The sequence below is a fragment of the Colobus angolensis genome, unplaced genomic scaffold, assembly GCF_000951035.1.
Source record: "Colobus angolensis palliatus isolate OR3802 unplaced genomic scaffold, Cang.pa_1.0 Scaffold27, whole genome shotgun sequence".
Lineage (NCBI taxonomy): Eukaryota > Metazoa > Chordata > Mammalia > Primates > Cercopithecidae > Colobus > Colobus angolensis.
The window spans coordinates 17113606-17117161 of NW_012115932.1; the positions used below are offsets into that span (position 1 = coordinate 17113606).

The 3556-nt window shown below is 35.9% G+C and overlaps 1 protein-coding gene across 1 annotated transcript in view; it reads left to right on the forward strand.

Annotated features, from left to right (window-relative positions):
- Positions 1 to 3556, forward strand: part of CREBRF (CREB3 regulatory factor) — an 87707-nt gene that overhangs the window by 39443 nt on the left and 44708 nt on the right. The gene's annotated exons all lie outside the window — the stretch shown is intronic.

A 3556-nucleotide genomic window follows, 5' to 3' on the forward strand; every position in this document is an offset into this window, starting at 1 on the left:
GTGGGTGGATCACCTGAGGTCAGGAGTTAAAGACCAGCCTGGCCAACACAGCAAAACCCTGTCTCTACCAAAAATACAAAAATTAGGTGTTGTGGCATGCACCTGTAATCCCAGCTACTCTGGAGGTTGAGGCAGGAGAATCACTTGAACCCAGGAGGCTGAGGTTGTGGTGAGCTGAGATTGTGCCATTGCACTCCAACCTGGGCAATAAGAGTGAAAGTCTGTCTCAACAACAACAAAAAATAATAAATAAAAATATTCCTGTTTATGCATGTGTCTCTCTATTACAGTTGAGATAAGTTAGGAGTATACAGGATGTTGAACCAAGTGATGATGGTTTATATTACTCATGCCAATACCCAGCAAAGTCTATTTATGAATAATGTAAAAGAGAGCATTTTCTTTGTGTCTGCTAACATTTTAATTTACATCATATTTTCCTATTTAAGAAAAATACATGCTGTAATTTGGTGAGCATGAAGGAGACTCTGCTTTATTTATATACGGTGCATATAAATAAAAGGGACAAAGAAAATGAAATCTGTGGGGGAACTGGTTCACTTTAGCATTTACATGCTTGGGGCTTTTGGCACTGTTGGCTTGTGCAGTTTATTTATAAAAATGGTATTGCCAAGTGGCACATGGTTGAAAATGCATGAAGAAGTAAAGATCTTCAAATTTAAACTAAAGTTATTTTCTTCAAAAATAGTGTTGATACTAACTCTGCATGAAAACTAAGTTATTATTATAAAAAAAGAAACCGAAATATCAAAGAGAACCCTTTTGTTATAATGATGATTGCTGGAATTTCAGGCAGTGTAAACATAGATACTTAATTTTCTGAAAGGTGTTTAAAATATAATACCTGTATTGTAACTAGTGAAACATTATTATTACTAAGAATTTTTCCTTTGGTGAAATTTTTCTATTACACAAATGTTTTTATGCATTTGACACAAACAAATTTTTTGATTTGGGTGGAGTTTCAGGTAAGTAAAAGATACTTGAATATGGAAGAAAAGGGTTTGTGCCTTCGTTGGTTTACTGTACAACTCTATGTAGTCTAGGTAGAATAATGGTCTTTTTATAATACAGGAAAATTTTTCTCTTGGCAAGTGAATAAAATCTGCTTTGAGATGTTTCAAGGAGACTTGACTATAGGTAGGGGTAATTTATGTAACTCCCTGCACTTGGAAGATCATAGTGCTGTTCATGAGTGGTCCTTAAAGTCTTGACAGATCGGTCCTGTTGCTTTGAATCTCGTATGTAGGGGTAGGGGAAGAGTGAGACAAAGAGAGGATGAGTAATTAAGGGAAATGGCAAATGTAGGGAAGGAAATGCCTTTAGCAGCTGGTGCTTAAAGGAATATATAGATAAGAAGGAGTCAGTAAATCCTATAGTAAACCCTACCATCATCAAGGCAGCAAGGACTACGTTATCTACCTGACTTTTGATTGTAGTTTTGCTTTTCTTTGACTTTTCCCCCACAACTTTATCAAGGTATGTTTGGTAAATAGAAATTGTATATGTTTAAAGTGTACAACATGTTTTGATACATGTACACATTGTGAAGTGATTACCAAAATCAGGCTAATTAACATACCCATCACCTCACATTGTAGGGTAGTAAGAACATTTAATATTTACTCTCTTAACAAATTTTGCCTACACAATATAGTTTTGTTTTGTTTTGTTTTTTGAGACAAGATACGGCTCAATTGCCTACGCTGCAGTGCAGTGGCACAGTCTTGGCTCACTGCAACCTCCGCTTCCCTGGCTCAAGCTACTCTCCCACCACAGCCTTCCAAGTAGCTAGGACCACAGGTGTGCACCATCATGCCCAGCTAATTTTTGTGTCTTTTGTTGAGATGCCCAGGCACGTCTTGAACTTGTGAGCTAAGCCACCTGCCCGCCTCGCCTCCCAAAGTGCTGGGATTACAGGTGTGAGCTACCACTCCCAGCCCAGTATTGTTATATGTAGTCACAATGCTGTATGTTAGATCTCCAGAGCTTATTCATCCTGCATAACTGAAACTTTGTACCTTTTGACCAACATCTTCCCATTTCCCCCAGCCCCCAGCCCCTGGCAACCTCCATTCTACTTTCTACTCTCTGATCGTGAGTTTGACTTTTTTTCCTAAGATTTCGCATATAAGTGAGATCATGCTGTGTTTGTCTCTGTGCCTGGCTTATTTCACTTAGCATAATGTCTTCCAGGTTCATCCACGTTATCACAAAGACAGGATGTCCTTTCTTTTTAAGACTGAATAATATTCCTGTGTGTGTGGGCATGTGTGTATAACTCTTACATTTTCTTTATGTATGTGTTCATTGTTGGCCCCTTTGTTGATTCCTTATCTTGGATTACGTGAATACTGTTGCAGTGAACATAGGAATGCAGATATCTCCTCAAGATACTGACTATTTATTTTGGCTGTATCCCCAGAAGTGGGATTGCTGGATCATATGATCTTTCTATTTTTAATTTTTTGAGGAACTTCCAGGCTGTTTTCCATAAAGATTGTACCAATTTACATTCCCACCAATAGTTTACAAGAGTTCTCTTTTTTTCCACATCCTCAACAACACTTGCTATCATTTATCTTTTTGATAATAGCCATGGTGACAGGTATGAGGTGATATCTCATTGTGGCTTTTGTTTATATTTCTCTGATGATTAGTGGTATTGAGCATGTTTTCATATACTTCTTGGCCGTTTGGATGTCTTTTTAAAAATGTTCAGGTCCTTTGCCCATTTTTTAATTGGATTGTTTTCTTGCTATTACATTGTTTGGGTTCCTTGTGTATTTTGGATATTAACTCCTTGTCAGATGTATGGTTTGCAGATATTTTTCTTTCATTTCATAGGTAGTCTGTTCACTCTGTTAATTGTTTATTTTGCTGTGTGGGGAGCCTTTTGGTTTGATGCAATCTCATTTGTTTATTTTTGCTTTTGTTGCCAGTGCTTTTGGAATTATATATTTAAAAAATCATTGCCCATACTAATGTCAAGAATCCTTTTTTGTGTTTTCTCCTAGTATTTTTATTGTTAGTTTTTATGTTTAAGTCTTTAATCCATTTTGAGTTGATTTTTAAATATGGTATGAGATAAGAGTCTCCAATTTCATTATTCTGTATTTGAATATCCAGTTTTCTCATAACCATTTATTGAAGAGACTATCCTTTACTTATTGTTGTCTCTGGCACCTTTGCCAAGGATTAATTAATTGGACATAATGTGGGAATTTATTTCTGGGCTGTTTCATTGGTATATATGTCTGTTTTTATGCCAGTACCGTATTGTTATAATTACTATAGCTTTGTAATATATTTTGAAATCAGATAATATGATGCCTCCAGCTTTGTTTTACTTGCCCCAGATAACTTTGGCTATTCAGAATCTTTTGTGATTTCATATGACTTTTAGGGTCTTTTTCCCTTTATTTAAGGATTGCATTGAATCTGTGGTTCACTTTGGATAATATGGATATTTTGGCCATATTAATTCTTCCAATCATAAATTTTTTTCTTTCTTTTTTTTTTTTTTTGAGGCGGA